We start from the raw sequence: 12,062 nt of genomic DNA on the forward strand, positions 1-12,062 counted from the left end.
AATTATACTTTTTTCTCTCAAAATCATTCAATAACAAACCCTAGGGCTATCAACCCAAAATTCAATTCAAAAGGATTGCACCACCAATCTTCAAGAATCCATGCATTGAGGTATGTCAAGTGTTCATCCAAGGATTTTTTTCCACCCTTATAGTTCAAGAAACCCTTTTTACTACAAGTTCATGAGTTTGATGAATTTCATGGTTGGGTTTGAATGTGACCATGATTTCTATTTTAATGAAGTTCCTAATTCATGATTAATTGCAATATTTGTAAGAAATTATTTATTATATGTGTTTGCATCATGAGAATTCATGGTAAAACCTTTAATTATGAATTTGCTATTTGAAATTCTAATGCCCCTATGTTGTTTAGTGTTGTGTGCATATACTATGCCCTCCAAGTGTTTGGTGGATTGTTTACGTGATTTGAATAGTTAAGTCCCATTATATTAGCATGTACACAAGTTCATGTTATTCTATTGATTGTCAAAATGCTTCAATGAATGAATGGTGATCAAGTAATTAGTTATCATGCATCAAGATTGTGCAATGTCTTGTAGTCTATTCTATTACATCCTAGGGTATTTAATACCTAAAAATTTAGTTGTTTACCTAAAGATATAGTAGCTACAGAACATACTTGGTAGTATAATGATCAGTAGTTTAGTAATCAGTTCAGAATCCAGCAGAGTTTAGTAAGTTGATAGAATTTAGTAGTATTCCGTCAATTAGCAAAATCCAGAGAACTCGATTCAGTTCAGTTAGACAGTATGAATCTATAACCGATCAGTCCATCCTAACACAGTGTAGAATTCAGTCCAGTGTCTATTCAGTTAGGAGTAGGATTCAACACCTAGTGAGCCCAAGGATGGGGACTCACGTGCCATCAGAGGGTGTGATCCTTAGAAGCAGTCTTTGTAAACCAGAACTATACAGCTAGTATAAGTTGAGACATGAAGCTTCCATTATAGGGTTGATGAGGTGTCCTATCTTCTTGTTGATGGTACTACTATTCTCATTCAGAGCACCTGCAAGATGAGGGTGACTTAGCTTGTGTTTGCTCCTGGCACGGTATTGACACCCTTCCAATTGGGGTTACAGATTTTACCCTAATTTATTAAAAAGGGACATGCTGGTCAGATAATTGCCTCCTACAGTGTCAGATTCAGTCTTCAGAATAGAACTCAGTTCAATTATACAGAAATCAGGACTGTCAGTCATAATCACCCATTTTAGTACGGAATTTAAAATAGTTCCACAGAATTAGGACTTCCAGATACAGTGACCTTGTTAATAGTAAGATACTCTTAGTAAGTTATACTCATGTTATTCAGTCAGTATTGTTCAAGCATATGAACCCATATATCTCTAACTACCTCACTTAGCATACCAGTATATTCGAAGTACTGACACATAGCTTTCTTTTGTGCTATGATGTCTTATATCATAGGTTCTGACGCACGGGCTCCCGATCATACTTAGTAGCCTAATCCATCAGCAGTATACTAGTGGCAAGTCCTTATTATTTGAGGACATATTTATTATTCAAGTATTTCAGTACTCATTTTATTTCAGTAGTTAGAGTTAGTTGGGGACTTGTCCCATCAACTCTTTGTTCAGATAGTAGAGGTTTTTCACACAAGAGTATTTATAGATAGATATTCAATTTTGGTATTGATGTACTGTACTCAATACTTATTTCATATTTGGACCTTATTGAATTTTTTTGCCTAATTTCTACATAATTACAGTATTACAATTAAATTATTACGGCAGGTCCCTGTTATGGGTTAGCTTGTGGTCCCTCAGGATTATGATCACACTGTAGAGTCTAGGGTACAAACTCAGAGCATTACAATTCTTCTCATAATTCACTACAGTAGGTAAATAATTTACAATTTCAAAATCATCTTTATCTTCCTCTTTACTACACTATCTCTGAAAGAAAGTCACTGTTTTTGGTACAGTATTATTTTCATCTTCCAACCATTACCTTTCATCATTTTGTATTCTAGTAACTTTAATCTTGCTTCTTCTCTCCTTCACTACTGTATGAAACAAATTAGTGTTTTTTTGACAATTTTTAAAAGACTCAAACCCAATCTTCTGCCTCCAAAATTCTTTTTCCCTCTACAATTGCAATTTCAAATCTACTTTTGTTTGAACAAAAGTTGTCTATAATTTCTAGATGGATCCTCATCAAATTGTTTCTCTCCTTCTTTGATAACCTCCTCTAGTGTAGCAATTTCTTGGAAAATGTTACCAAAGTTCTCTTTAATCCATTTTTCCAAAGCATTTTTAACTTTTTTGAATTTGTGATGGAATATGATTAAAGGATTGCGCATCACATTAGTTTCCCCATTCTTCTTTATTAACTCCGCACAAACTTTCTCTTTCAACAGCATGCTAATGAACCTGAAAGGTTTGTGAATATGTTCATTAATAGTAAAGAAATGGATTTTCAAAGGAGTATAGTCTGATCCACTCTTGAATAGATGCTCCACTTCCATTATTGGAAAAATACCCTACAATTTTACATTACAAATCACCCTATACAACCTTTTGAAAATACACTCCTCATTAGTCCTTCCATTTCACCAAGTATATTTACTTGTTTTATAACCTAGATCCTCCAAATCACAAATATTAATGTAGTTTTTAAAGTCCACTATTTCAGCCATGGTAACTGGAATACCTCCTAATTTCTTCTCTTCACTTATAATTACATTAAAATATCTCCCAATCATCCATGGATCTTGAATTATTTTAGCCATCTCCTCTAGAGAATCTCATAACGTTAACCTCTGCACTTCAGAGTACATTTAGCATACTTCAGTGTAACTACAACTGAAATGCTAGTTTTTATATTGACCAATTAATGGTCATTTGTTGTTCCTCATTTCTTATTATAGTACATTCAACCAAATCATCAATAAAAACCTATATTTTCCCTAAAGAATTTGTTGCTATTTTTTTCTTTCCTAATCTCCACCTATACTCTTCAATAGTTTGGTTTTCCTGGAAAGGTTCCATTGAACCAATGAATGAAAAGTGATTTTTTTCTTGAAAAGTAATAAGCCTAGTGAATGCTTTCTGAGTATTTACTAATTTGACATTCTAGATTTGTGCATTCATTTTGAATTATTTTTTAGAGAATTCCTTATTTGTATTGATGTAGTTTTAGATCCTTTCTCTTTCTTTCTCTAGATGCCTTGAGTTGTTTTTAATTTCTATATGCCTAGGAGATATATTTCCTTAATTCACCCCTTGTCAATGTTTTTTCCCAAATCACTTTTATCATAATTTACCTGCTCCCCATTGTTGTATTCAATCTACTTTTCAACTTGGATTGCTATAGGTAATATATTTTCTATCACTTCTTTTATTTCCTGTCCTTCATGAAACTACACTAAGTCTAGCTACTTTGTTTTCCCTTCGTCATATGCTGATTTTTGCTCTACCATCTTCTTGTTGCTATCAACATTAACTTTACATACATCCTTCTACTGAATCTCTTCTAACTGCCTTTCACCAATCATCCCATCCTCTATCTTCTCTCCTGCTTTTGATTTCAAATCTTTAATTGTTGACCTTTCGGTAAGGCTATGCATCACACATTCTTTTGTACTTTGGTTACTAAACTTCTCTCCCTGCTTTAGATTATACATCTTTAATAGTTTACTTTTTCTTGCACGTCCTGTGAAAGTGCATCAAAAGCATTAGCTATGCAAATATCCAATTGATTGTCTTCTTCCACCTCTCCTACAATATGGCCAAATTTTTCTCGTTTATACTTATTTTTCCTTGTTAACCATTTCTCCTTGAAATTTCTTCTACTTTTGTAACTATTTCTCACTGCTTCTGATTCATTCCCTTTGTTCTCCTCTACTTGTGCATTTTCATCTTTATTTTTTCTTTATTTTGTATATCTAGTAACTCCAGATATATATTTCCACATGAGTTTTCATCATGACCTTACAAACTGCATTCTTTGAAATACTTTGATTTATAATCATAATGAATATTAATCCACTTTGATTTCATCTATCTATTCACATCATCTTTCTCTTTTATCCTCACTCTTTATTGTAACTTAGCAACAAGATCTACTTCTACCTTAACTCTGGCACAACTAGATCTAGTTTGATTATTGGTTGCCATGTCCACAGTTAATGGATTTTCTATTGCTAAAACAATTGAAAAAGTGCTTCATTTACAAAAAAAATAGGAGAAAGATCTGGCATTGAAATCCATGCAATTCCCACAGTTATTTCTACAACCGGCTCAAACCATGGATCCCACTTTAGAGTTTTTCTCTGCTAATACATCTCTTTCACATTTATATAATATGCAGTGGTTGATATTATATTAATATAATCATTCCGAATGCTCAATCGAAGGAGAATTTGTCTTGAATCTAACACACCTATGTTACATTCTCCCTTTATATCACATTGAATAGGAATACTCTTTCTCAATTCCACTGTATCTGGTTTTCCTTATTAAAATTTAGCAATTACTGAATATTGCTAATTTTCTTGTAAAATTAGGCTTTGTACTTTAGATGATTTCCATGTAATAATCGGCTCCCCTTGAAGAATTTCCATTAGTTTAGGAGAGATTCTTTCCTTATTACTTTCACCCCCTTTTTGGCTTCAAAAGAATAATATATGTCACATTATTGTTTAATACTCCTTTATTATCCTTATTTCTAATGAATGTTTTACAATTCTAATTATTTACTGGCGGGTCAGCCCAACTCGAGGTGGTGTCCATGTCGGTCGAGATCTTATGAAAGTTTTTTTTATTTGGTTTAGGGTTTATCTAGAGCATTTTTTTATAGTGCTTCTTCTAAATTTAATGAAAAGGTTCATAACTATATGTATTCGAAGAATAATAACGAGTATGCACATTATTTGAGGATAATTCTTTGGACTTTGCGAGATCATATGCTTTTTGCCAAGTTCTCTAAGAGTGAGTTTTGGCTTGAGTCAATGCAATTCCATGCATGTGTGGTATATAAATCTAGTATCATAGAGGACCCGACTTAGATTTTGGTGATTCGTGATTAGTCTAGACTTATATCTCTGACTTACGACTAGATTAAATCAAAAGGTAGTTCCTTTCTAATGGTCTAAGGAGTATGAGTTGAGCTTTAGAAAGCTCAAAGATTGTCTTACTTCATCTCCCGTTAGGTCTTCTAGGTGAGGGTGATGGATTCACTATATTTTGTGATACTTCTGGTGTTGGTCAAGCTTGCGTCTTTATGAAGAAGGGTCTTGTTATTACTTATTCTTCTAGACATCTTATTGCGGATAAGCACAACTACCCAACTTATGATTTGGAGTTAGCAATGGTGGTTTTCGCGCTTAAGATTTGGAGGCATTATTTATATGGTGTGCATTATGAGATTTTCACCAATCATCGTAGGCTTCGGCATCTTATGACCCACTAAGAGATTAATGCTCACCAGTGAAGATGGATAGAGTTGTTAAAGGACTATGATATTTTTATCTTGTATAATTCGGGTAAGGCAAATATAGTATCTGAGGCCTTGAGTCATAAGGCAATGAAGATAGGTTGCTTGGCAAGCATATTAGTTTCTTAGAGGCCCATGGCACGGGACATTTATTCCTTAGACAATTTGATGGTTGGCCTTGATATTTTAGATCCTGTAAAGATTTTGTCTATTGTGGAGGTGAGGTCCTCCTTATTTGGGTAGATTCATAATCATTACTAAGAGGATAGAAAGTTGTTCTTTCTCTGTGATTAGGTAGTGAGTGGTGAGTCTGAGAGGTACACCATTGCTTCTGAGGGAATGTTGAAATTTCAAGGTCGTATTTGAGTTCCCAAGATTGGCGATTTGATTCAGTCAATTCTTCATAAGGCTCATAACTTTAGAAATTTTATTCATTTTGCTATAGCTATGATGTATAGAGATTTGAGGCAGTATTACTGATGGGATGGTATAAAGAGAGATGTGGTAGACTTTATGGCTCGTTGCGTATGTTTCCAGTAGGTTAAGGCCGAGCATCAACATCTAGGAGGACTGACTCAGATGTTGCCTATTCCCAAGTGGAAATGGGAACGGATTACTATGGACTACATTAGTTGTTTGCCTCATACTTCCCATAGTCTTGATGGTAGTTAGGTTGCTATGGATTGTTTGAATAAGTCGATACATTTTATTCCTATTTAGATGAGCTTCATTGCTGAGAAATTAGCCTAAACGTTTCTTTGGGAGATATTTTATTTGCATGGGGTACCTATTTCTATCATATCATACTATGGTTCTATATTTACTTTGTAATTTTGGAAAGTATTCTAGTAGTAGTTGGGTACTCGAGTAGATTTGAGTATAACCTTTAATCTACATAGATATGGTCTGTCCGAGTGGACTATTGAGGTACTTGAGGATATTCTTTGAGCTTGTGTTATAGATTTTGGATGTCAGTGGGATTAGCACTTAGCATTGGCAGAGTTTACCTACAAAAGAGCTATCATTCAAGTATTCAGATGATGCCTTATGAGGCTTTGTATGGTAAGAGATGTCTTTCTTTGATATGATGGTTTGAGATTTATGAGGTGAGACCTTGTTGAATAGATTTGCTTTAGGACTCATTAGATAGATTCAGGGTGATTCAGGATAGGATGAGAGCAACCTAAAGTAGGTATAAGGCCTATGTTTACTATAGTCTTCGTGCCTTCAGATTTAAAGTTAGTGACCGTGTATTCCTTTAAGTTTAACCTATGAGGGGTATGATGAGGTTTAGAAGGAAGGGCAAGCTTAACTCTAGATATATTAGTCCTTCTGAGATTCTCGACGTAGTCGGCAAGGTAACCTTTGAGTTTTCCTCGCCTTCAAATTTTAATGTTGTTCATCCTCTTTTCCATGTCTCTATGTAGAGGAAGTATATTCATGATCTATCTCATGTTCTTAAGTGGGACATAGTCTAGTTGGATGAGCAGCTGACCTTTATGGAGCAGCCCGTGCTTATTTTTGCTAGTGATGTGAGACAGTTGCATACTAGAAAGATTCATGTAGTTAAGGTTTAATGGATGAACCTCCCAGTTGAAGAGGTTAGTTTGGATATCGAGAGTGATATATGGGACCAGAATCCTCATCTATTCAAGACTTCAATTATTTTCTTCATCTTTTACTTTTGGGGATGAAAGTTCATTAGTTGTGGATGTTGTAATGACCCTTCAGGTCATTTCTCGTGATTCCAGTTATTTTTGCCATTAGAGATTTTCCATAGCTACCCTATGTCATTTATGACATGTTGGAACTAATAGTTCGATTATCAGGCAGCATGTTTGGTTTTTAGAATAATTTCATTATTTAGAAGTCTTCATTGGTTCCAAATGGACACCGAGGAAAAACATTAGTAAAATAATATTAGATGATAATTTTAACTATGCCAGCGGCTCTGGAATATTGATTTTAGGTTCGGTAGACCTTTGGTTTGAGTCTCGCTGGACCCGAACTCATTTTGACCTATTGGTCAGAAAGTTGATAAACTGGAATTTTTAGTTTGGGGCCCATATTTTATTGAAGCAACCTGGGATGGAAAATTAACCTTTCCAAAGGCGATCATAATATCAAATTTAGTGTGGTTATATATTTTGTTTGATCATATTGGACCCCGAATTCAATTCGATGTATTGATCAAAACTTGGAATAAGTTTCAGCTGTCATCTAGTACAGAAAAAGTATCGCGATGGCATAGGCTTTATCGAGATCATGATTCCACGATCACATCCTATGTGTGTTCATGATCGCTCCATTTAAGAGCCTGAGAAGGGTTGTTTATATACTTCTTTGGCCAAGAATTAGCCATTTCTCCATTGGGTTGAGTCCTTTAAATCCTAATAGATTGTGTAGATCTCAAATAAATTCTTGGGTGTTGATTGGGAGCTTAAATAACTTGCTTAATCAGTATTAGCATCGAATCTAAGGTATTAATACTTTATTTTAGTGTTGAATTCTTGATTATTTGACCCAAAACCACAAATGGATTGAGGCTTGATTTTAGCCCAAATATAATTTATTTGCACCAATTTCTTGGAGGATATAACTCCCTAATGGTATTTGAATAATAAGTCCTTCTCGAAAACTCAGTTTCCATTGTAGGATCTACTTAGGGGTTTTGGTTTCCTTTTGGATCAGAGGCTCAATGGTGCAATATTGGTATTTATATTCATTTAATAATTTATAAATAGAATTTTTAATTGCATGAATCATTTAAGAATATTTGAGGAAAGGGAAAGCGTAGATTGTTGGTTCGTGAGCTATATTTGGATTTGAGGTAGGTTAGGCTTACTTTTGTTAGATTGATCTTTATTATAGTATGACACTGATATCTTGTTAAGATTGTGAAGGGTTTTAGGTGTTGGAATGGTAGATAGTAATGTTTAAGACTAGTTGGACCACTTAGGCTATTGAACTCATATAGTGTGATACATAACTTATAGTCTAGAACCTTGGATAGTTGGTCTTGTGATCTCATGAATAGCACGAGAATGCTCTAGTTGTTCTAGTTAAAAGGGAGTGACCCTTTTCACTCAAACTAAGAGTAAGTTAAACTTAGATATGCTTTGTTATGAAAGTGGCCATAGATGTATTGGATGACTTAAGAATAATACTTTAGGAAGAATTGTCCTATTGAACTAGTATGGATTGATAAACCTTTAGTACATGATTGAGATGACTTAGTCTAGTTTGGGGTAAAGGATAGACTTGAAGAGATAACTTGGGATATTAGAAGTGGAATTTGACCTCCCTTAAGATTGAACTATGTAGCTTCATTAGTGACCTAAATACTTCTTAAACGCTTAGAATATACCTTTGAAAATATGATGGCTAACCCAAGTAAATAGTTTATTCATAAAGTTTGTATTAGAAATGGTATGTATTATTAGTTGCTAGAGTATTGATAATGCTTGGATAACAATGAATTGTCTAATAGATTGAGCCTATGAATATGTTATCACTTAAATCATCGAATGAATTATCATGTGAGCCTTGTATTATGTTAATACTCATATTGTGTTCAAGTATGATGGTTAAACTAAGGTTTGTACTAAAAACTATCTTGTGCTAATAATGTGAATAATGCTAATAAAGAGAGGTTCTAATGATATAATTAAGTCTTTGTACTTTGAAATGCTAATGATTATGTTAAGCCCGATTAATTAGTGAGTGTTCATATCATATGAATATACTTATTCATTCACCTATTAATATATTATGAGTTTACAACAATTGATGTGGTACGATGCTATGTCTTACCTTATTTTTCTTTTAATTTATTCCTCGTGGGGAATACATTTACTATTATTTGGATTGCTTGTATATTAATGATGATGCCCAATAAGTTCGGAGGATATATTGATGATATTATGATGCCCGATATGTCCGGAGGGTAAATTGATAGTATTATGATGCCCAATAAGTCTGGAGGATATATTGAAGGTATTATGATTCACGGTAAGTTCAAAAGATATATTGATGGGATTATGATGCCCGAATAGTCCGAAGGATATATTGATGATATTATGATGGACGGTAAGTATGAAAGATATGTTGATGATATTATGATGCCCGGTAAGTTCAAAGGTTATTTTTATTACATGATGATGCTTGATAAGTCTGGAGAATATATACTCATGTTATGTGTGGTATACGAAAATATGCTCAGGTGTGTTATCCCTTTATATGATTACATCCATATCTGCTTTGAATATATGGTGTTATTCTTGGGATGTTGGTTATATTTCTTTAATACTAATCAAATGTTTTATATTGTCGTTCCTGCTTGTGTTAAAGTGTTAGTAGGAGTAGAATATGCCAAATCAAGAGTTAAGACTAATTGGTAAGTGTCATCTTGTGTAGAAGTAATAATTCATCTAGTGGGTATATTTTGCTTGAAACAAGGGATTAATTAAGGAATATTTACTAGTTAACTGAGTTTTGTGGTAACTAGTTGACTACTAAGTGACTATTTTAGTCAATGAGTAGAAGTCTAAAGTACTAGATAATGGACCTTGTCAGTTAAAAAGTTTGATAATTAGCAATTGTGGTTATTATGTGGTCAATGGTTAGAATAGGTTAGCATTAGTGATGATTAATTATATTGATGACTAAGTTATGATGCCGAATAGATATTAATTGAGGATTTGCATAGTGTTGATGTTAGATACTAAAACATATAGATTGTTAGATATATTAGAGTATTTGATAATTAGTGACCCCTTTCTAGATGGTGATTAGTGCTATTTTAGAAATGGGAATTGTTTAATGATCCTATGGTTTAATAGTGAGCCTTGATTAGTTGTTGAATCTTGGTTAATTAGGGAATGATGGTGAGTTACTATCCCGTGAATATAATTTTTGCAAAGAATTGGTTAGGCTATAATTAGGGGTTCTATGGCGACTAGTGAATTAGTAGTTTAAGGATAATAATTTTTGTTAGTTAATAATGTGTAGATAGAGTATACTGATGTCATAGATATTTAAATGGCTATATTACTATGGTTATGACTACCTTGGTATAAGTTATTTCAATTGTAGTAATTGATGATGATTTTGAATCTTGGTAAATGACCATTCATAGGAAATATGGAAAATCATTTATAAATAAGAAGTTGGTTATATATCTAGATACGTTGATAATTTGATCGATTGATGCACTCTCCGGTGGGTATGGGACATCGTAATGAATTCTTTACTTTATGTTGTTTTGGTTGTATTCCCCGATGGATGGGGATGCCATGGTGAATTCTTTTACTTTATCCTCTAACGGATGTATGTGTGTTGAACTTAATCTTTATGCAGTTTTAATTATATTAATGTCTCTTTACGCTTCCGGAACGATTATCTATTTTATGTGACCGTATTGGTATGTAATCATATGAGAAGTCGTATTATTTATCTAGTTGATTACTTTTTTTTAGTGATAATGGAATTGATTCAGGCTTGATTCCATACCTTGACTTAGATATATTGTCTTTCTTTATATCATTTTTATATCATTATATAGCTCAGTCGACCGATGATGTCTATTTAGTACCCGTTGGTTTTGTAATCATACTACACTTCTTTACTGTTTTGGTGCAGACCCGAGTACTAGTTGTCTCCACTGAGTTAAGTTCATGCAGTGTTGATCTTTCGGAGACAAGGTGAGCTCTTAGAGTTTCATGATTCCCGTTTCCCTCTATCCTTGTTCATTCTTTTGTATTCGTGACAGAATTGTTTGTTATTTTAGACGAATGAGTTGTATTTCCTATTATCAAACTTGAATCATCTTGTACTAATATTACAAGGTCATGGGATTGATATTCATATTCAATATTCCACTAGTAGAACATCATTGTTTATGATTGTGTTCACCTAGTTTGGCCCTTGTCGAGCGTTTCTACCGAAGTAACATATTTCATTAGCTCCGAGTTACAGTGTTAGCTTACCTACTGGTGGATTTTAGTAGTTTCCATCATGTTTCGTGAATTGGGTCATCACATGTTTATCTAGTTTTCCATGTCTCCATGTTTTGGCAATATATTCCAGACCTTTCTCATATGCTTATATGGGACTTAGTCCAGTTGGAAGAGCATTTGACCTTTGTGGAGGAGCCTGCGCTCATATTGGCTAGTGATGTTAGGCGGTTGTACACTAGAGAGATTTCTAAAGTTAAAGTTTAGTGGAGGCACCACCCAGTGGAGAAGGCCTCTAGGAAGATCGAGATAGAGATCTAGACCCAGTATCCTCACCTGTTTGATAATATAGGTCTATCCTAATCTTTAACTTTTTTGGTATGAAAGTTCCTTTAGAAGTGGATATCATAATGAACTTTAATGTGATTTTCCATTTATTTTTTCCATCAGTCGTAAGTAATTTATGACTTGTTAGGACTAACAGTTTTGCTATTGGGCGGTTCATTTGATTTTTAGAGCCAATTCCATGTTTAGAAGTCTACACTATTTCATAATGGCCATAGAGCAAGAACTTCAGCAAAACGATCTCGTATGAAAATTATGACAGCACAGACGTCTCCAAAATATC

This window comes from Capsicum annuum, chromosome 5, assembly GCF_002878395.1.
Source record: "Capsicum annuum cultivar UCD-10X-F1 chromosome 5, UCD10Xv1.1, whole genome shotgun sequence".
Lineage (NCBI taxonomy): Eukaryota > Viridiplantae > Streptophyta > Magnoliopsida > Solanales > Solanaceae > Capsicum > Capsicum annuum.